The sequence below is a fragment of the Dermacentor albipictus genome, chromosome 9, assembly GCF_038994185.2.
Source record: "Dermacentor albipictus isolate Rhodes 1998 colony chromosome 9, USDA_Dalb.pri_finalv2, whole genome shotgun sequence".
Classification (NCBI taxonomy): Eukaryota; Metazoa; Arthropoda; class Arachnida; order Ixodida; family Ixodidae; genus Dermacentor; species Dermacentor albipictus.
In genome coordinates this window covers 63962466-63985214 of record NC_091829.1, presented here as the reverse complement: position 1 = coordinate 63985214, position 22749 = coordinate 63962466, and the positions used below count along the sequence as shown (strand labels likewise).

At 44.5% G+C, this 22749-nt stretch overlaps 1 protein-coding gene and 1 long non-coding RNA gene across 28 annotated transcripts in view; both read right to left on the bottom strand.

Annotated features, from left to right (window-relative positions):
• The window catches only part of LOC135896969 (uncharacterized), a 279122-nt gene that overhangs the window by 125563 nt on the left and 130810 nt on the right, over positions 1-22749 (bottom strand). The window lies entirely within an intron of this gene.
• On the bottom strand, positions 19516-20453 carry LOC139049458 (uncharacterized). The gene is made up of 5 exons (XR_011508319.1): positions 20427-20453; positions 20063-20089; positions 19877-19903; positions 19712-19738; positions 19516-19546 (listed from the first exon to the last, which is right to left on the bottom strand). It is a non-coding gene; the product is annotated as an uncharacterized lncRNA (long non-coding RNA).

Sequence of the window (22749 nt, the reverse complement as noted above, 5' to 3'; positions counted from 1 at the left end):
GGAGGCAACTGTTGTAACAAGCACTAAATTTCATTTTTTGGAACTTACCGTTCCTGATTCTGTAGTTTTTGGCAACTAGAATGAAGGAACCAATAGAGCCAGCATTACCTTTCCGATTTATGCTATAGCCTTTCATTTCTTGTAATCGGAGGACATGACTGTAACATTCATCAGCGGTAGAAAAGAGATAAACTCGTATTGTGGAATGAAAATAACCTTACTTCGCCAGGCCTGGTTGGTTTAGATCCCTGAGTGCAAGGAAAGACAACATGATGGAAATTAAGGAGTGGTGTTTTTAGGCAGAAGGAACATATTTACCTATTCCTAAATTTTGTTTCTTTTATGTTATGTTACGAGTTTTCCGTAAGTTGCAAGATGATGAAAACAAGCTGCATTCCATTGCGACAAACTCACCGCTCCTGGTATTGTAGATTCTGGCCACTGGAAACAACAAACCAGTAGAGCAAGCTATATCGCTTCCCATATACAAGGTGACCCTTGCGCTCGTGTAATATGAGCAACCAGATTTTTTTTTCATAAGAGACAGGCTTGACATAGAACAGATGGAGTGGAGTAAAGTCGAACTTACAGCACCAGAGCCAGTTGGTTTGGTTTCCTGTTCATACAGAAACAAAGAAGACGGGACAATAGGTATTGGGGTTTTGTTCCGAAGGACAAAAGTGGAATCCGTAAATTTAATTTTTAACCTCAATCTACACGAAAATTTCCATGGAGACAACTGTTGGGACAAGCACTAAATTTCATTTTGTGGATTTTGCCGCGCCTGCTCCTGTAGTTTTTGGCAACTAGAATGAAGGAACCAATAGAGCCAGCATTACTTTTCCGATGTATGCTATAGCCTTTCATTTCTTGCAATCGGAGGACACGACTGTAACATTCATCAGTTGTAGAAGAGACATAAACTCGTATAGTGGAATGATAATAAACTTACTTCGCCAGGCCTGGTTGGTTTAGATCCCTGAGTACAAGGAAAGACAACATGGTGGAAAATAAGGAGAGGTGTGTTTAAACAGAAGGAACGTATTTACCTACTCTTAAATTTTGTTTCCTCTATGTTTTGTTACGAGTTTTCCATATGTTGAGAGATGATAAAAAAAAGGCTCCATTCCATTGCGACAAACTCACCGCTCCTGGTATTGTAGATTCTGGCCACTGGAAACAACAAACCAGTACAGCAAGCTATATCGCTTCCCATATACAAGGTCACCCTTCCGCTCATGTAATATGAGCAACCAGATTTTTTTTTCATAGGGCTAGACATAGAATAGAAGGAGCGCAGTAAAGCCGAACTTACAGCACCAGAGCCAGTTGGTTTGGTTTCCTGTTCATGCAGAAATAAAGAAGTGGGGACAATAGATATTGGAGTTTTATTCCGAAGGAGCAAACGGTAATCCCTAAATTTAATTTTTAACGTCAATCTACACGAAAATTTCCACGGAGGCAACCGTTAGAACAAGCACTAAATTTCATTTTTTGGAACTTACCGTTCCTGATTCTGTAGTTTTTGGCGACTAGAATGAAGGAACCAATAGAGCCAGCATTACCTTTCCGATTTATGCTATAGCCTTTCAATTCTTGTAATGGGAGGACACGACTGTAACATTCATCAGCGGTAGAAGAGACATAAACTCGTATAGTGGAATGATAATAAACTTACTACGCCAGGCCTGGTTGGTTTAGATCCCTGAGTACAAGGAAAGACAACATGGTGGAAATTAAGGAGTGGTGTTTTTAGACAGAAGGAACGTATTTACCTACTCTTAAATTTTGTTTCCGTTATGTTATTTTACGAGTTTTCCATATGTTGAGAGATGATAAAAAAAAGGCTGCATTCCATTGTGACAAACTCACCGCTCCTGGTATTGTAGATTCTGGCCACTGGAAACAACAAACCAGTAGAGCAAGCTATATCGCTTCCCATATACAAGGTCACCCTTGCACTCATGTAATATGAGCAACCAGATTTTTTTTTTCATAGGAGACAGGCAAGACATAGAATAGAAGGAGTGGAGTAAAGCCGAACTTACAGCACCAGAGCCAGTTGGTTTGGTTTCCTGTTCATGCAGAAATAAAGAAGAGGGGACAATAGATATTGGAGTTTTATTCCGAAGGACCAAAGTGTAATCCCTAAATTTAATTTTTAACGTCAATCTACACGAAAATTTCCACGGAGGCAACTGTAGGAACAAGCACTAAATTTAATTTTGTGGAACTTACCGTTCCTGATTCTGTAGTTTTTGGCAACTAGAATGAAGGAACCAATAGAGCCACCATTACCTTTCCGATTTATGCTATAGCCTTTCAATTCTTGTAATCGGAGGACACGACTGTATCATTCATCAGCGGTAGAAGAGACATAAACTGGTATAGTGGAATGATATTAAACTTACTTCGCCAGGCCTGGTTGGTTTAGATCCCTGAGTGCAAGGAAAAACAACATGGTGGAAATTAAGGAGTGGTGTTTTTAGGCAGAATGAACATATATACCTACTCCTGAATTTTGTTTCTTTTATGTTATGTTGCGAGTTTTCCGTACGTTGCAAGATGATGAAAAAAAGCTGCATTCCATTGCGACAAACTCACCCCTCCTGGTATTGTAGATTCTGGCCACTGTAAACAACAAACCAGTAGAGCAAGCTATATCGCTTCCCGTATACCAGGTCACCCTTACGCTCATGTAATATGAGCAACAAGATTTTTTTTTTATAGGAGACAGGCTAGCCATAGAATGGATGGAGTGGAGTAAAGCCGGACTTACAGCACCGGAGCCAGTTGCTTGGGTTTCCTGTTCACACAGAAATAAAGAAGACGGGACAATAGATATTGGGTTTCTTTTCTAGAGGACAAAAGTGGAATCATCAAATTTAATTTTTAACCTCAATCTACACGAAAATTTCCACGGAGGCAACTGTTGGAACAAGCACTAAATTTCATTTTCTGGAACTTACCGTGCCTGATTCTGTAGTTTTTGGCAACTAGAATGAAGGAACCAATAGAGCCAGCATTACCTTTCCGATTTATGCTATAGCCTTTCAATTCTTGTAATCGGAGGACACGACTGTAACATTCATCAGCGGTAGAAGAGACATAAACTCGTATAGTGGAATGATAATAAACTTACTTCGCCAGGCCTGGTTGGTTTAGATCCCTGAGTGCAAGTAAAGACAACATGGTGGAAATTAAGGAGGGGTGTTTTTAGGCAGAAGGAACGTATTTACCTACTCCTAGATTTTGTTTCCTTTATGGAATGTTACGAGTTTTCTAGATGTTGAGAGATGATAAAAGAAAGCTGCATTCCACTGCGACAAACTCACCACTCCTGGTATTGTAGATTCTGGCCACTGGAAACAACAAACCAGTAGAGCAAGCTTTATCGCTTCCCATATACAAGTTCACCCTTGCGCTCATGTAATATGAGCAACCAGATTTTTTTTTCATAGGGCTAGACATAGAATAGAAGGAGTGGAGTAAAGCCTAACTTACAGCACCAGAGCCAGTTGGTTTGGTTTCCTGTTCACGCAGAAATAAAGAAGAGGGGACAATAGATATTGGACTGTTATTCCGAAGGACCAAAGTGTAATCCCTAAATTTAATTTTTAACGTCAATCTACACGAAAATTTCCACGGAGGCAACTGTTGGAGCAAGCAGTAAATTTCATTTTCTGGAACTTACCGTTCCTGATTCTGTAGTTTTTGGCAACTAGAATGAAGGAACCAATAGAGCCAGCATTACCTTTCCGATTTATGCTATAGCCTTTCAATTCTTGTAATCGGAGGACATGACTGTATCATTCATCAGCGGTAGAAGGGACATAAACTCGTATAGTGGAATGATATCAAACTTACTTCGCCAGGCCTGGTTGGTTTAGATCCCTGAGTGCAAGGAAAAACAACATGGTGGAAATTAAGGAGTGGTGTTTTTAGGCAGAATGAACATATATACCTACTCCTGAATTTTGTTTCTTTTATGTTATGTTGCGAGTTTTCCGTACGTTGCAAGATGATGAAAAAAAGCTGCATTTCATTGCGACAAACTCACCCCTCCTGGTATTGTAGATTCTGGCCACTGTAAACAATAAGCCAGTAGAGCAATGCTATATCGCTTCCCGTATACCAGATCACCCTTGCGCTCATGTAATATGAGCAACAAGATTTTTTTTTCATAGGGGACAGGCTAGCCATAGAATGGATGGAGTGGAGTAAAGCCGGACTTACAGCACCGGAGCCAGTTGGTTGGGTTTCCTGTTCACACAGAAATAAAGAAGACGGGACAATAGATATTGGGGTTTTTTTTCTCAAGGACAAAAGTGGAATCCTCAAATTTAATTTTTAACCTCAATCTACACGAAAATTTCCATGGAGACAACTGTTGGGACAAGCACTAAATTTCGTTTTGTGGATTTTGCCGCGCCTGCTCCTGTAGTTTTTGGCAACTAGAATGAAGGAACCAATAGAGCCAGCATTACGTTTCCGATGTATGCTATAGCCTTTCAATTCTTGTAATCGCAGGACACGACTGTAACATTCATCAGCGGTAGAAGAGACATAAACTCGTATAGTGGAATGATAATAAACTTACTTCGCCAGGCCTGGTTGGTTTAGATCCCTGAGTATAAGGAAAGAGAACATGTGGAAAATAAGGAGTGGTGTTTTTAGACAGAAGGAACGTATTTACCTGCTCTTAAATTTTGTTTCCTTTATGTTATGTTACGAGTTTTCCATATGTTGAGAGATGATAAAAAAAGCTGCATTCCATTGCGACAAACTCACCACTCCTGGTATTGTAGATTCTGGCCACTGGAAACAACAAACCAGTAGAGCAAGCTATATCGCTTCCCATATACAAGTTCACCCTTGCGCTCATGTAATATGAGCAACGAGATTTTTTTTTTTCATAAGAGACAGGCTAGACATAGAATAGAAGGAGTGGAGTAAAGCCGAACTTACAGCACCAGAGCCAGTTGGTTTGGTTTCCTGTTCATGCAGAAATAAAGAAGAGGGGACAATAGATATTGGAGTTTTATTCTGAAGGACCAAAGTGTAATCCCTAAATTTAATTTTTAACGTCAATCTACACGAAAATTTCCACGGAGGCAACTGTTGGAACAAGCACTAAATTTCATTTTCTGGAACTTACCGTTCCTGATTCTGTAGTTTTTGGCAACTAGAATGAAGGAACCAACAGAGCCAGCATTACCTTTCCGATTTATGCTATAGCCTTTCAATTCTTGTAATCGGAGGACACGACTGTAACATTCATCAGCGGTAGAAGAGACATAAACTCGTATAGTGGAATGATAATAAACTTACTTCGCCAGGCCTGGTTGGTTTAGATCCCTGAGTGCAAGTAAAGACAACATGGTGGAAATTAAGGAGGGGTGTTTTTAGGCAGAAGGAACATATTTACCTACTCCTAGATTTTGTTTCCTTTATGGAATGTTACGAGTTTTCTATATGTTGAGAGATGATAAAAGAAAGCTGCATTCCATTGCGACAAACTCACCACTCCTGGTATTGTAGATTCTGGCCACTGTAAACAACAAACCAGTAGAGCAAGCTATATCGCTTCCCATATACAAGGTCACCCTTCCGCTCATGTAATATGAGCAACCAGATTTTTTTTGATAGGGCTAGACATAGAATAGAACGAGTTGAGTAAAGCCGAACTTACAGCACCAGAGCCAGTTAGTTTGGTTTCCTGTTCATGCAGAAATAAAGAGGGGACAATAGATATTGGAGGTTTATTCCGAAGGACCAATGTGTAATCCCTAAATTTAGTTTTTAACGTCAATCTACACGAAAATTTCCATGGAGGCAACTGTTGTAACAAGCACTAAATTTCATTTTTTGGAACTTACCGTTCCTGATTCTGTAGTTTTTGGCAACTAGAATGAAGGAACCAATAGAGCCAGCATTACCTTTCCGATTTATGCTATAGCCTTTTATTTCTTGTAATCGGAGGACATGACTGTAACATTCATCAGCGGTAGAAAAGAGATAAACTCGTATTGTGGAATGAAAATAAACTTACTTCGCCAGGCCTGGTTGGTTTAGATCCCTGAGTGCAAGGAAAGACAACATGGTGGAAATTAAGGAGTGGTGTTTTTGGCAGAAGGAACATATTTACCTATTCCTAAATTTTGTTTCTTTTATGTTATGTTACGAGTTTTCCGTAAGTTGCAAGATGATGAAAACAAGCTGCATTCCATTGCGACAAACTCACCGCTCCTGGTATTGTAGATTCTGGCCACTGGAAACAACAAACCAGTAGAGCAAGCTATATCGCTTCCCATATACAAGGTGACCCTTGCGCTCGTGTAATATGAGCAACCAGATTTTTTTTTCATAAGAGACAGGCTTGACATAGAACAGATGGAGTGGAGTAAAGCCGAACTTACAGCACCAGAGCCAGTTGGTTTGGTTTCCTGTTCATACAGAAACAAAGTAGACGGGACAATAGGTATTGGGGTTTTGTTCCGAAGGACAAAAGTGGAATCCGTAAATTTAATTTTTAACCTCAATCTACACGAAAATTTCCATGGAGACAACTGTTGGGACAAGCACTAAATTTCATTTTGTGGATTTTGCCGCGCCTGCTCCTGTAGTTTTTGGCAACTAGAATGAAGGAACCAATAGAGCCAGCATTACTTTTCCGATGTATGCTATAGCCTTTCATTTCTTGCAATCGGAGGACACGACTGTAACATTCATCAGTTGTAGAAGAGACATAAACTCGTATAGTGGAATGATAATAAACTTACTTCGCCAGGCCTGGTTGGTTTAGATCCCTGAGTACAAGGAAAGACAACATGGTGGAAATTAAGGAGTGGTGTGTTTAGACAGAAGGAACGTATTTACCTACTCTTAAATTTTGTTTCCTCTATGTTTTGTTACGAGTTTTCCATATGTTGAGAGATGATAAAAAAAAGGCTCCATTCCATTGCGACAAACTCACCGCTCCTGGTATTGTAGATTCTGGCGACTGGAAACAACAAACCAGTACAGCAAGCTATATCGCTTCCCATATACAAGGTCACCCTTCCGCTCATGTAATATGAGCAACCAGATTTTTTTTTCATAGGGCTAGACATAGAATAGAAGGATTGCAGTAAAGCCTAACTTACAGCACCGGAGCCAGTTGGTTGGGTTTCCTGTTCATACAGAAACAAAGAAGACGGGACAATAGGTATTGGGGTTTTGTTCCGAAGGACAAAAGTGGAATCCGTAAATTTAATTTTTAACCTCAATCTACACGAAAATTTCCATGGAGACAACTGTTGGGACAAGCACTAAATTTCATTTTGTGGATTTTGCCGCGCCTGCTCCTGTAGTTTTTGGCAACTAGAATGAAGGAACCAATAGAGCAAGCATTACCTTTCCGATTTATGATATAGCCTTTCATTTCTTGTAATCGGAAGACACGACTGTAACATTCATCAGCGGTAGAAGAGAGATAAACTAGTATTGTGGAATGAAAATAAACTTACTTCGCCAAGCCTGGTTGGTTTAGATCCCTTAGTGCAAGGATAGACAACATGGTGGAAATTAAGGAGTGGTGTTTTTTAGCAGAAGTAACATATTTACCTACTCGTAAATTTTGTTTCCTTTATGTTATGTTGCGAGTTTTCCATATGTTGCAAGATGATGAAAAAAAGCTGCATTACATTGCGCAAAACTCACCGCTCCCGGTATTGTAGATTCTGGCCACTGGAAACAACAAACCAGTAGAGCAAGCTATATCGCTTTCCATATACAAGGTCACCCTTGCGTTTACGTAATAAGAGCAACCAGATTTTTTATTTTTTTCATAAGAGACAGGCTAGACATAGAAACGATGGAATGGAGTAAAGCCGAACTTACAGCGCCAGAGCCAGTTGGTCTGGTTGCCTGTTCAAACCGAAATAAAGAAGAGGGGACAATAGATATTTGGTTTTTTTTCCGAAGGACAAAGTGGAATGCTTAAATTTAATTTTTAACCTCAATCTGCACGAAAATTTCCACGGAGACAACGGTTGGAACAAGCACTAAATTTTATTTTCTCGAACTTACCGCTCCTGATTCTGTAGTTTTTGGCAACAAGAATGGAGGAACCAATAGAGCAAGCATTACCTTTCCGATTTATGCTATAGCCTTTCATTTCTTGTAATCGGAAGACACGACTGTAACATTCATCAGCGGTAGAAGAGAGATAAACTCGTATTGTGGAATGAAAATAAACTTACTTCGCCAGGCCTGGTTGGTTTAGATCCCTGAGTGCAAGGAAAGACAACATGGTGGAAATTAAGGAGTGGTGTTTTTAGGCAGAGGGAACATATTTACCTACTCCTAAATTTTGTTTCTTTTATGTTATGTTACGAGTTTTCCGTAAGTTGCAAGATGAAAAAAAGCTGCATTCCATTGCGACAAACTCACCGCTCCTGTTATTGTTGATTCTGGCCACTGGAAACAACAAACCGGTAGAGCAAGCTTTATGGCTCCCATATACAAGGTCACCCTTGCGCTCATGGTATATGTGTAACCAGATTTTTTTTTTCATAAGAGACAGGCTAGACATAGAATAGATGGAGTGGAGTAAGGCCGAACTTACAGCACCAGAGCCAGTTGGTTTGGTTTCCTGTTCATGCAGAAATAAAGAAGAGGGAACAATAGGTATTGGGGTTCTATTCCGAAGGACAAACGTGGAATCCCTAAATTTAATTTTTAACCTCAATATACGCTAAAATTTCCACGGAGACAACTGTGGTAACAAGCACTAGTATAAAGTAGTAGTATAAAACTTTTATTAGAAAAAAAAATCACATTCAGGTCCAGTGGGTGGGTCCCTCAGTCCAGGGCCCCACTGGCGATCGCGGCACGCCGGGCTTGGTCGAGAAGGGCCAATTGGTCCTCCCGCACCGTGCTGGCGAGCCACACCTCCCCCTGCCTACTGTTGGAGTTTTGCCCCATAAGGGATTATTGGATTTCTTGTGGCCGACTCTGGCACGACCATGTGATATGGCCAAGAGATGGCCGCCCTGCGCACCAAGGGGAAGTGTTGGGATGCCGGGTTGGGTGTATGTGGTGTAGTAGGAGTAGGTGTGGGTATGTACGTGTTTGTAGTCGGCGCCAGTCCCGCATTTGCGCTGATTCCAAGGATGTGTCTGGAAAGCTATACCGTTGCCTTCCTCGTCTCTGTGCCTCCAAGATATCTTTTGCTGTGATCGGAGATTCTACGAGAGTGCGTTCCGTCGCTCGGATGCTATATTCTCGAGCGAGGCGGTCCGCCCTCTCGTTACCCGTCACTCAGGCGTGCGCCGTACCCCACGTAATAGCGTGGTGTTGCGTGAGATTTCTTCCTAGGATTTTGATGGTGAGTTTGGGCAGGGTGCCTGCCATGAAAAGGTGACATGCCGACTGCGAGTCGGTTAGTATCAACGCAGAACGTGCTTTATTTTCAGCGTCACGTATAGCCAGAGCCACCACAGTAGCCTGTGCTGTGGCCACCAACTCTGATCTGACTGTTGCGGAAATAGTAGTTTTTGCGTTTGTGGCTACCACAGTGAAAGTTTTGCTATCCTGTTTGCACGCGGCCGTGTAATAAACCTCCGGATTGCTACCAAACCTGCGTTCGAGTGCCCTGGCCCGTGCAAGGCGCCGTTGTCTGTGGTGTTTCTCGCTCATGTTTTTAGGGATTGGGGACACAGAGATCTGAGCTCGTATGTTCGGTGGGAGGAGTTCTGTTTGGTCGTTACAATGTGCCGGTCTGAGTTGATACCCTAATCGACGGAAAAGTGTTCGACCTTGCTCCGTGGAATTGAGCCTTTCTCGTTGTGCAATCAGTGTTGCAGCCACGAGTTCTTCAAATGTGTTGCTAATACCCATTGCATTAAAAAGGGTCGTGCTAGTGCAAATCGGTAGACCAAGCGCCGGCTTATAAGCTGTGCGTATAAGGACGTTTATTTTAGTTTCCTCTGAGTTTGATTCTTTTTGGAAAGGAAGGCCAAAGGTTACACGGCTTATGATAAATGCCTGTACGAGCCTTATCGTCTCTTCCTCCTTGAAGCCTGTTCTTTTTCTTGCTACTCTATTTATCATCCTTGACAGGCTGTTAACCGTTTTCCGGAGATTTGCGATCGTGTGCCCTACTGCTCCATTTTCCTGTATCCATAGTCCGAGTATCCGAGCTTTAGATACCTTGTGTATTGTTTGACCTCCCAGATCAAGCTTCATCGGAAGTCTATCGTCTTTTCGTATATAAGGCGCTCGTACTCGGATTAGTTCGGACTTCTCCGGGGCGCAATTCATGCCAGCTTTTGTTACATGATCCTCAACAATGCTAATTGCCTTCTGGAGGGTTTCCTGACGTTCCCCTAACGATCCCTTTGCGGTCCAGAGAGTTACGTCTTCCGCGTAAATCGCATGTCCTAAGTTTGGGATCCGTTGTAGTTTCACCGCTAGTCCTTTCATCCCTATATTGAAGAGTAGCGGTGAAAGAATTGAACCTTGCGGCATTCCTATTTTGTGGGTCTGTAGAACGTCTGAGCGGGTGGATCCTAGCCCTATCGTTGCTGTGCGGTTGTCTAGAAAGGATTTTATGTATTCATAAGTGCGCTGTCCGCAGTGCATGTTCGATAGTTCCGTTAAAATGCTTTCGTGCGAGATGGCATCGAAAGCTTTTTTTATATCTAATGCCACTATGAATCTGTCTGCATTTCCTCCCTCTGTGTTTAACACTTCTTCTTTCAGTAGGAGAAACACGTCCTGCACCGACATATGCTGTCTAAAGCCGAACATAGTTTCCGGGAAAAGGTTGCTGTTTTCTATGTACCTAGTGAGTCTCATCTGTATAACCTTTTCAAAAAGTTTACCCAGACATGAGGTAAGGGATATGGGTCGGAGGTTTCTTATGTCCCTCGGTTTCCCTGGTTTCGGTATTAGAATAATCTCTGCATGCTTCCATGCCTGTGGGATTTGACCTCCTTCTGTCCATACATGTTTGTTAAAATGATCTGTTAGCCCTGTTAAAGCATTGAGGCTAAGATTTCGAATCCTGGCGTTTGTTATTTTGTCCGGTCCAGGCGCCGCATTTTTCTTGAAAGTTTGCGCTGCTGCGAAAACCTCTGCCACCGATATAGATGCATCTAGCTCCTCATTGTCCCCTCCTAAATATGTGGGAGTATCATGGTTTTGCGTGGAATTTGCTCCTTTATACATGTCTTCTAGTGTGTCTAGGAGATGGGTGTCAGCGCCTTGAAATTCGCATTCAAGTAATCGCAGATCTCGGTTCGTCGCTGTTTTTGTACTTGCAGGATCTATCATGCCTCTCAAAATGGACCATGTATTTTTTGTGTGTAAGGTTCCTTGTAGATATTCACAGAATTGGTGCCAATTATTGTTTTCTAGTGTTTGTGCATAAGCATTAGCCTGCTGTGTTAGTTGAGCTATATATACGTATTTTGAGCTTTCTATTTAATCTTTGTCTTTTCCATCGTCTCGTCAGGCTTCTGCGTGCTTCCCATCAGTGTATGAGGCGGCTGTCTACCGCTGTTATATCCGATGTTGTAGCAATCTCCCTCGTTGCTCTTTCGTGCGTTTCGCGTATTTGCTCCACCCAGGTTTCAATATCTTCTGTGAAAATGAGCTGCTCTTGTTTATCTCGATATACAGTCCAGTCTGTAATGCAAGCCCTCCCTAGGGAGCGACGGATTTTGGGGGAATTGATACCTATCGAGACAATGTTATGGTCACTGCCCAAATTTTCCTCCAAATTTGTCCAGCGCGTCTCCCCTGGATGGCTCGAGAAAGCTAGATCTGGGGTTGTATCCGCCGCTACACTATTGCCTAAACGTGTGTAACACCCCGGTATTGTAACGAGTTCTAACCCGTATTGATCTGTCGTCTCAACTAGTGATTTCCCCTTTACTGAGTCTTTGTTGTAACCCCAAGCGGAGTGTGGTGCATTGAAGTCACCAACCACTAGCAGCTTGTCTTTTCGCTCCATGACTGATATTGCATAACTTAGTAGGGTATCGAAGCATGGTGCTGGCTCTCGAGGAGGACTGTATATATTTTACGATTACAGTCTTGGCTTTATTTCTTTTGCATGGCCACACCGTTAGTATTTGATGCTGTGTGTCGTGCTGTGGCACATACGTGACGCTGAGGGCCAGGTCTTTTCTCAAAAAGCTGGCGACCCTAGGATAACCAGGATTGGAATACGTCTCGTATCCTTTCAGTTTTTGTGTAATTTGCCCAATTTCTTGTAGCCATATAATGTCGGGTAGGACTGGCGCTGACTGTATATATTGTGCAAGGGCAGCATGTTTGTTACGTAACGTGCGGCAATTCCATTGCCATACCTCAAGGTTTTCAATGTTTCTGTGTGTCGTGTCAGCCATGAATGGTACTGTCGCTATCCGTCGTCTCTATCACTTTAGGACGACGGGTAAGAGCTCCTGGGCTATCATTAAGGCGTTTTCGTGTGGTTACTTTGATGCAGCTTAGGGAGTCGTCTACGTGTCTCTAAGAGCACGAAATTCTGCCAACATCATCTGTACTTGATGTGTGATTGTTTCCAGCTGCTTGCCTATGGGCGCTTCTGGTGTTGGTGTGAGTTTATTAACATGTGTTGTAGAGGCTTCGTTTGTTTTGTTTGCGAGGTCGTGTATTGTTTGCTTAAGGGCAGCCATCTCTTTCTTCAATTCTGCCAGACTGGCTTTTAGTGATCTATTTTATTCTATAAGTTTCTGATCCGCTACCGATTTGTGATTCGTATGATGTTGTGCAGGGGGAGCTGCAACTTGCGCCCAGCTTACCTTTCGTGCCGCCATTTGTGGTTGGCCAATGGTTTCCCTGGACTGAGGGTGTTGAGGTGTTGCGTTCTTCATCTTGGACTTCTCTGGTCCCCGCCCGGATTCTTGACGGTGTACTTCCGGGAAATTTTCCTGGTCGAAGGGAATAGATCCTTCCGTGGTATATCCATGCTCTTCTTCCTCCGACTCGAACCACCTTTGTTTACGCTTGAGGCTGCATTCCTTTGATGGCTTCCGTTCTTGGCGTCCTGACGACGGTTCTGGTCGGCGAACCTGTTTTAGACGCTTTCTGCAGCTTCGGTCCCCCGTTAGGTGGGCTTCACCGCACGAGGACCACTTTGGGTTACATTCGTGTCCGTCTGCAGGATTTTGCGTTCCACAGATCCTACACACACACAGTTCCGGTTGTGGGCACACATCAGTTCTGTGACCCACCCTTTGACATGTTTTGCAGACTTGCACTGTATTTCGATACGGATAGCAGGCCATTTCGCCTCCCTCGTAGTACACATATCTTGGTACTACGTTTCCGAAGAATACAATGACGGCACTCTTAGCGTCCCCCATCATTCTTGCGTGAGCGACTTCCACATTTAGCGTTCGCACTCTGATTTTCGATTTAAGGTCGTCTGAGGGCGTATGTAGGGTGAGTCCGTGGATTACCCCCCGAACTGCTCCGTCCCCCAGAGCTACATACGCTTTCACCGCATGGGGTTTGCCATTTATCTTGAGTGATGTAATTTGGCGCAATGTGTTTGCGACGTCCTTTTCTGGGTTTGAAACAATTACAATGTTCGATCCAGGCTTAATACGTAGCAGGAACTGCTCACCTTGGATCTTTTCATTGCAAGCCTCTATAATAGCATGGGCATACACGGGAGTTGTAATTGCTCGAAGCGGGAGTCCTTGGTGCGGTCTCACAATGACCTTGAAATCGTCCTTTGGTAAGGGTGGTAGTTTCTTCCCGTTGCGTCGCGGGCGAAATCTTGGCTTGTCTGCGTTCTTTGGAGATTCGTTCTTCCGGTGCTCCTGCGCACGTTCTCTCCGTTGCATTTTTCTTTCCCTGATGGACACATCTGTGGTCCATCCCTCTTGGGCGTATTGAATGCGTTTGTCGGTCGTATTCTCACCGCTGTTGATGGTAGACGGTGATGGGCTTATCCCTGCGTCGGTGGTCACCGCCTGGTGCGGTCGGATGTCGGTGCAATCCATGTGCTCTTCGGTGTTGGAATCATGGCTGGTCCAGGCTCTTCCCGCTGAACCGCTTTTCGCACGACGCGCAGGAGTTTGAGACGCCATCTGCGTCGGGGTCGCGGCGGAATAGCAGGCGGCGTCGCGGCTGCCGCCGCTCGCTACTCGTCGGTAGGCTTACACTGGCTCACTTGTGGAGGCAGCAATCCATTCGTGGTATTTCCGTGAAAAATGGTCCAAGGGCCAAAATTCTGGCCTCCCTGGCTGCCGCTTGACTTCCCGGAAACGATGAGGTGCACTTTTCGTAGGTTCGAAGAACTGGACCACACGAAAAACATGGAAATTGCGGAGCGTGATGCTAGTGCGTCCACACTCCTTGATGCCTTGGACGCGTTCCCGTTACAAGCATTTCATTTCATTTTCTGGAACTTACCGCTCCTGCTTCTGTAGTTTTTGGCAACTAGAATGAAGGAACCAATAGAGCCAGCATTACCTTTCCGAATTATGCTATAGCCTTTCATTTCTTGTAATCGGACGACACGACTGTAACATTCATCAGAGGTAGAAGAGACATAAACTCGTATAGTAGAATGATAATAAACTTATTTCGCCAGGCCTGGTTGCTTTAGATGCCTGAGTGCAAGGAAAGACAACATGATGTAAATTAAGGAGTGGTGTTTCTAGACCGAAGGAATGCATTTACCTACTCCTGAGTTTTGTTTCTTTTATGTTATGTTACGAGTTTTCCGTAAGTTGCAAAGTGATGAAAAAGAGCTGCATTCCATTGCGACAAACTCACCGCTCCTGGTATTGTAGATTCTGGCCACTGTAAACAACAAACCAGTAGAGCGAGCTTTATCGCTCCCATATACAAGGTCACCCTTGCGTTCATGTAATATGAGCAACCAGATTTTTTTTTTCATAAGAGACAGGCTAGACATAGAATAGATGGAGTGGAGTAAAGCCGAACTTACAGCACCAGAGCCAGTTGGTTTTGGTTTCCGGTTCATACAGAAATAAATAAGAGTGGACAATATATATTGAGGTTTCACTCCGAAGGATAAAGCAGGAATCCTTAAATTTACTTGTCAACCTCAATCTCCACGAAAATATCCAAGGTGACAAATGTTGGAACAAGCACTAAATTTCATTTTCTCGAACTTAACACGCCTGCCGACAGTAATGGCAGGGCCGTTTGCACCTTGGTGAGAAAAGGCATCACGTACGTCGAGCACGAGTTATTGAGCAAAAGCCCAATCGAGCACACCATGGTAAAGGTGGTTACCGGGAAAAAGCAGAAGGAAAGCACTTTTCTGGTAAACGTGTACAGTAGCCCGTCATACGGAAAGCAGAAATTCAAAGCACTGTTACACAAAGCGTGCAACGTCGCGGGGCCCGACAACAGGATTGTTCTCTGCGGGGACTTGAACGCGCCGAATCAAGCCTGGGGTTACACCAAAACGTTGGCAAAGGGCAGGGACCTGATGCAAGATGCTACCGACTTGGGACTAAATCGAATCACCGACCCAGCATACCCTACAAGAATCGGCAACTCGATCACCCGAGACACAACGCCCGATCTCACTTTCGTCAGGAGTAATGGTGGTGGTATGGCGGACTTCGAATGGCGCAACACGGACCACGAATTGGGAAGTGACCATTACATTGTGGAGGTCGCTGTCCCACTTGGTGGTAACGACGAAGTTCGCAGAAGCCTTCCGAAACAGATTTACTGACTGGGACGCGTTTCGAGGATTGTTACCCGAGAAGCAAACCGAAATTACGGGCATTGAGGAGTGGTCCACCGAGATTGTAAACAAAGTAGAAAAGACCACCAAGGAAGTTGAGATGGACGAGCGTCTCCACAGGGTCGACAGCCGCCTCGCCCACCTCATCGCAGCCAAGCAGTCCATTCTGTCAAGGTGGAAGACGCAGAGGACAAACAGAAAGCTACGCAAGAAGGTCGCCGAACTCAACCGCGAGATCAAGTCCCACAGCCGAGTGCTATGCACACAGCAATGGAATGAGGTTTGTAACGCAGCGGATGGCCAGATGCACTGCGGCAAGACGTGGAGTATGCTGAGGCATCTTTTGGATGCGACCACGACCAAGTCTCACCAGCACCACAACTTGGCCAAGATCATCCACAGGGCGCTGACCAAGCACGGGGAAGACGAAGTGAAGAAACGCCTCGACGACAAGTACCTCCCGGTCACTCCCACAGAGACGCGCCCGGACTACCTAGGCGAAGCAAACGAGTGGCTAGATCGAGACATTGAAGTATGGGAAGTAAGGGTTGCCCTGCACGATCTCAACAGCAACTCCACCGCTGGTCCCGACCGCGTTACGTACAGAGCGCTAAAAAATCTTAACGAAGTGGCCATCGAGAACCTCACGGCATACTTCAACACTTGCTGTCGAGCCGGATCATTACGCCGGCAGTGGAAAGCAGTCAAGACCACCTTGATTCACAAGCCGGGCAAGCCACCCAGCATTGAGAACCTCCGGCCGATCTCGCTTACGTCCTGTGTGGGCAAAGCGTTGGAGCATGTACTCGTGAACAGGTGGCAGAGGTACCTGGAAGATTCGGCGCTCTACCTAAACACCGTCATCGGGTTCCGAAACAAGCTCGGAACACAGGACGCCATGATACAACTGAAAAATGAAATCCTCGATGACACTACCAACACGAAAGACAAGCGAGCCATCTTGTGTTTGGACCTGCACAGCGCTTTTGACCAAGTGACACACTCTGCGATTCTGGCCCAGGTGTCACGGCTAAACATGGGCAAGAGAACTTATGCGTACATCACGGATAGCATCCGTGCAATTAGAAAAGCCTTAACGGTAAAATGGCAACGCGAATGGGACCTTTGTGCCGACAACAAGCTACATCTCACGAAACCCATAGTTGGCGAGTGGAAGTCATGCTATCATCAGGAGCGGTTCATCGAAGTAGTTTTATGCCGACTACGCATTGGGCACACACACCTCACACACAATTACTTACTTACGAAAGAAGACACACCAACATGCGAGAAATGTCCACAGCCACTATCAGTTATGCACATATTACTCACATGTACGCAGACGGAAACACACAGACGAACATTTTTGCAGAAATTATATCAACTACACATACCTTTACACCCTGCTCTGATTTTAGGGGATCATCCGCTAGTCCCATTATGTGACGTCCGTAAATTTCTACAAGACACTGGATTTTTACATAAAATATAGATTACTAACCCAGCCTTTTCCTTCACAAACTGGATTTTAAAACACCTCGTGTTTGGCGCAGCATAGCCTTAGCTGCTTTTGCGCCATTAAACTCCATTTAACTAAGTAACTATCAAGGATTTTTTGATGGAGCGGACTACTGAAATCATCGCCGGTGACCTGCGGCTCCAAAAGGAGAAGGTCGGCAGCGTCGGGACCCCGCAGGGCTGAGTCATCTCGCCATTGCTTTTCAATCTTGTAATGATAGGGGTGGCCGAGCGCCTCTAACGAGTCACGCGGGTCCAACACACCATCTGTGCCGACGACATAACGCTCTGGGCCCCAGGAGGAAGCGAAGGACACATCGAGAATACATTGCAAGAGGCGGTTGACGCTATCGAGGAGCAGCTGGGCGGGTCTGGGCTCGTCTGCTCCCCAAGCAAGTCTGAGCTGTTGGTGATTCCGCCGAAAAGGACAGCTAGGAAGACGAAAGGCAACGAACCTGCGAGAGAGCAAGACACAATAAAGATCAAGACGAGCGGTGGTCACACGATCCCGGTTGTCGAGAAGAGCCGAGTGGATGCTGATTGAGCACAAACGAGTCAACGGCGAGACGGTCAACCGTCTCGCGGCCAGTGTCACCACGGCCATCCGCCTCATTAAGAGGGTGTCGCACAGAACAGCAGGCATGAAGGAAGAAAGCCTCACCCGGCTAGTGGAATCCTTCGCTATAAGCCACATTACATACGTTGCTGCTTTCCACAACTGGAGGCAGTGTGAACGAAATAAGATCAATGCGCTCATACGCAAAGCGTACAAGACTGCACTCGGACTTCTCGACTGCACAAGCACCGACAAGTTCCTAGCCTTGGGAGTGCATAACACCCTGGAGGAAATCGCCGAGGCGCAGAGGACCACTCAGCTCGCGCGGCTATCAGAAACTAGAACGGGCCGACAAGGGCTGCGTGACCTATGCCTGGGACCAAAGGAAATGGGACCCGAAAATACAGAGGTGCCTGTACCGGACGCAATTAGTACACGGCTACGGATATGTCCGGTGCCAAGAAATATGAACCCTGAGTTCCACAAAGAGCGGTGGGAGGCGAGGGCCAAGGCGCTCATCGATCTCCATCCCAAAGACAGGGGTGCTGTGTTTGTGGACGCGGCAGAGTATCCCCATGACAGAAAGGCATTCGCCGCTGCAGTCGTCAGCGCATCGACCGGTGCAACGAGAACAGCGGCGAGTGTGCGGACTCGAGGGGCGCATCAAGGCGAGGAGGTGGCCATTGCTTTGGCCATCGCCGACCCCGAGTGCACGACTGTGCTCTGTGATTCTAGGACGGCAGTGAAAAATTACGCCAGAGCAAGGGTGTGGGGTGAAGCCGCGCGTGTGTTGCGTGTGGTCGATCTCGTGAGTGAAAGTCGGTGTCTTGTGATAAAGTGGTTTCCGGCCCACATGGGCAGTGATATGTCGGATCGCGGCAACGCTAACCACAACGAGACGGCAAACGCGGCAGCGCGAGGACTAACTAACCGTGCCGCTGCTACTACAGCCGACCCGTCGTGGTGGTGGGAAACCAAGCACAAAATGACTTCCTACAACAAAATTGTGAAATGGTACCGACTAGAGCGAAGCACTATGCCGCCACCTCATCCGGGCCTGACCCGTAAGGAGGCGGTTTTATATCGACAACTTCAAACGGGGTCGTTATTCACCCCGGTGCTGATGAGGCACGTGTGTCCAAGTGTTCATGAAAGTGATCTGTGTTGTGTGTACCGAAAGGAAAGAGCCACTGCAGCTCACATCCTTTGGGACTGTGCTAAGAATCCGCATGAAGCTGCAACAATAACAACGATCCCGCCGCGGCTCGAGGCCGCAACGAGATGCTATGACCAAGATGTCCAAACCCAGGCCGTCCAGCAGATCTCGGCGGCCCTCGAAAGGCAGCGACCGAGCGAAACCGGAGGGAGGCTGCCACCCCAAAGGAGGGGCAGGCGCGGTCGATCAAAGGGAATAGTGCGGCAGCGGCCGAAGTAGAGGCGCCACACGCCGCGAAGACGCCATGGCCGCGTCACGGTAACGCCCCCCTAACAGGGGAAGGCTAACCGTTCTTCAGGCATTCACAACAAAGTTTCTACACTCACTCACTCGTTAGAATGAAGAACCCAATAAAGCCAGCATTACCCTTCCGATTTACATTATAGTCTTTCAGTTCTTGTAATTGCAAGACACGACTGTAACATTCATCAACGGTAGAACAGGCATAAACACGGTAGTGTAATGAGATTAAACTTACTGCTCCTGGCCTGGTTGGTTTAGACCCCTGAGTGCAAGGAAAGACAACATGGTGGATATTAAGGAGTGGTGTATTAGACAGAAGGAACATATTTACCTACTCTTAAATTTTGTTTCATATTTGTTATATTACGAGTTTTCCATATGTTGCAAGATGACGAAAAAAAAAGCTGTTCTAATGCGACCAACTCACCCCGCCTGGTATTGTAGATTCTGGCCACTGGAAACAACAAACCAGTAGAACAAGCTTCATCGCTCGCATTTACAAGGTCACCCTTGCGCTCATGTAATATGAGAAACCAGATTCCTGTTTTTTTTTTAGAATAGAATAGATGGAGTGGAATAAAGCCGAACTTACAGCACCAGAGCCAGTTGGTTCGATTTCCTGTTCGTACAAAAATAAAGAGCGGACAATAGATATTGGACTTTTATTCCGAAGGACAAAACAGGAATCCATGCATTTACTTTTGAACTTCAATATAAACTAGAATAACCACGGTGACAACTACTGGAATAAGCGCTAAATTTCATTTGTGGAACTTACCGTGCCCGGTTCTGTAGTTTTTGGCCACTAGAATGAAGCAACCAATAGAGCTAGCATTATTCTTCCGATTTTCGTTATTGTCTTCTATTTCTTGTAATTCGGACACACCACTTTAATATTTCTAACGGGAGGCGAGACATAAACTACGATTGTGGAATAAGAAATATTTCACTGCGCCTGGCCTGGTTGGTTTAGATCACTGAATGCAAGAAAAGACAACGAGGTGGAAATTAAGGAATGGTGCTTTTAGACAGAAGAAACGTTTTTACCTATTCCTAAATTTTGCCTCTTTTATGTTAAGTTACCAGTTTTCCAAATGTTGCAAGATGATTAAAGATGCTGTATTCCATTCCGAGAAACTCACCCTGTCTGCTATTGTAGATTCTGGCCACTGGAAACAACAAACCAGTGGAGCATCCTTCATCGCTTCCATATAAAAGGTCACCCTCGCAGTCATGTATTATGAGCAACTAGATTTTTTTTCATGAGCGATATGCTAGATATAGAACAGTTGGAGTGGAATAGATTCAAACTTACAGCACCAGAGCCAGTTGGTTTGGTTTTCTGTTCATACAAAAAAAAAGAAGAGCGGACAATAGATATTGGAGTTTTATTCCGAAGGACAAAACAGGAATCCATGAATTTACTTTTGAACCTCAATCTAAACTAGAATAACCACGGTGACAACTACTGGAACAAGCACTAAATTTCATTTGCGGAACTTACCGCGGCTGGTTCTGTAGTTTCTGGCCACTAGAATGAAGCAACCAATAGAGCCAGCATTATTCTTCCGATTTACGTTATTGTCTTCCATTTCTTGTAATTCGGACGCACCACTTTAATATTCCTTAACGGTAGGCGAGACATAAACTACGAATGTGGAATAGGAATTGATTTACAGCGCCTGGCCTGGTTGGTTTTGATCACTGAATGCTAGGAAAGACAAGAAGCTGGAAATTAAGGAATGGTGTTTTTAAATAGAAGAAGCGTATTTAACTGTTCTTAAATTTTTTCTCTTTTGTGTTAAGTTACCAGTTTTTAAAATGTTGCAAGATGGTGAAAGATGCTGTATTCCATTCCGAGAAACTCACCCTGTCTGGTATTGTAGATTCTGGCCACTGGAAACAACAAACCAGTAGAGCAGCCTTCATCGCTTCCATATAAAAGGTCACCCTCGCGCTCATGTAATATGATCAACTAGATTTTTTTTCACGAGCGATATGCTAGATATAGAATAGATGGAGTGGAATAGATCCAAACTTACAGGACCAGAGCCAGTTGGTTTGGTTTTCTGTTCATACAAAAAAAAAGAAGAGCGGACAATAGATATTGGAGTTTTATTCCGCAGCACAAAACAGGAATCCATGAATTTACTTTTGAACCTCAATCTAAACTAGAATAACCACGGTGACAACTACTGGAACAAGCACTAAATTTCATTTGTGGAACTTACCGTGCCCGGTTCTGTAGTTTCTGGCCACTAGAATGAAGCAACCAATAGAGCTAGCATTATTCTTCCGATTTACGTTATTCTCTTCCATTTCTTGTAATTCGGACGCACCACTTTAATATTCCTCAATGGTAGACGATACATAAGCTACGATTGTGGACTAAGGAATATTTCACTGCGCCTGGCCAGGTTGGTTTAGATCACTGAATGCAAGAAAAGACAACGAGGTGGAAATTAAGGAATGGTGCTATTAGACAGAAGAAACGTTTTTACCTATTCCTAAATTTTGCCTCTTTTATGTTAGGTTACCAGTTTTCGAAATGTAGCAAGATGATTAAAGATGGTGTACTCCATTCCGAGAAACTCACCCTGTCTGGTATTGTAGATTCTGGCCACTGGAAACAACAAACCAGTAGAGCAGCCTTCATCGCTTCCATATAAAAGGTCACCCTCGCGCTCATGTATTATGAGCAACTAGATTTTTTTTCATGAGCGATATGCTAGATATAGAACAGTTGGAGTGGAATAGATTCAAACTTACAGCACCAGAGCCAGTTGGTTTGGTTTTCTGTTCATACAAAAAAAAGAAGAGCGCACAATAGATATTGGAGTTTTATTCCGAAGGACAAAACAGGAATCCATGAATTTACTTTTGAACCTCAATCTAAACTAGAATAACCACGGTGACAACTACTGCAACAAGCACTAAATTTAATTTGTGGAACTTACCGCGGCCGGTTCTGTAGTTTCTGGCCACTAGAATGAAGCAACCAATAGAGCTAGCATTATTCTTCCGATTTACGTTATTGTCTTCCATTTCTTGTAATTCGGACGCACCACTTTAATATTCCTCAACGGTAGACGATACATAAGCTACGATTGTGGACTAAGGAATATTTCACTGCGCCTGGCCTGGTTGGTTTAGATCACTGAATGCAAGAAAAGACAACGAGGTGGAAATTAAGGAATGGTGCTTTTAGACAGAAGAAACGTTGTTACCTATTCCTAAATTTCGCCTCTTTTATGTTAAGTTACCAGTTTTCCAAATGTTGCAAGATGATTAAAGATGGTGTATTCCATTCCGAGAAACTCACCCTGTCTGGTATTGTAGATTCTGGCCACTGGAAACAACAAACCAGTAGAGCAGCCTTCATCGCTTCCATATAAAAGGTCACCCTCGCGCTCATGTATTATGAGCAACTAGATTTTTTTTCATGAGCGATATGCTAGATATAGA